Source organism: Triticum aestivum, chromosome 2D, assembly GCF_018294505.1.
Source record: "Triticum aestivum cultivar Chinese Spring chromosome 2D, IWGSC CS RefSeq v2.1, whole genome shotgun sequence".
Taxonomy (NCBI): Eukaryota; Viridiplantae; Streptophyta; class Magnoliopsida; order Poales; family Poaceae; genus Triticum; species Triticum aestivum.
The window spans coordinates 648,780,860-648,781,552 of NC_057799.1; positions in this window are offsets into that span (position 1 = coordinate 648,780,860).

Genomic DNA, 693 nt, shown 5'->3' on the forward strand with positions numbered 1-693 from the left:
TATCAGCCATTGCCCATGGCAGGGTCCTCCCTAGTTTATGCCATCGCGGTCGAACATCTCCTTTTGTCGGCTCTCAAACCAACTTTTTCTCTTCGAGGACATGTTGGTCAACTCCACGCTCATGATTGCTAGTGGAGCTTCGATGTTGAGCTTCCTCCTCTTGGAGGCCTCCTCCATGTCAAGCTTTTTCACTTGAAGCTCCAAGTTTATCTTCATTTTCTCCTCCTTTCCTTGGCGCTTCCTCTCATCCCTTACTTCCTTTTGAGTCATCATGCCGTGTAAAGTTTGTTGCAAGGCGATAGATGAAGCATCACGCTTCTTGTCAAGCTTCGAGTTGGTCTTGCTACTCGGCCTCTTGAGCACATCTTCATTCCCAGCCATGGCCGCCGGCCCTCCTTTCTTCTTTAGAGCGGCATATTGATCTTTGAAGTTGGGGCAATCTTTGATGAGCGACCAAAACTGTGTGAGAGTGAACGGCTTCTTCTTATGTGAGGCCTTTGAAGGCTTCCAATAATTGGAATGCCTACACATCATAATATGCAAAAACTTATCATATAATCATGAAATGGCACACATTATAGAGTATTTGTTTGTATATAATTCCACTCAGCCAAAAACCACAAAAAACAAAAAAATAACCAATAAAGGGAAAAAAGGGAAACGATAGAAACAGAAAACAGAAATAAAAAATTA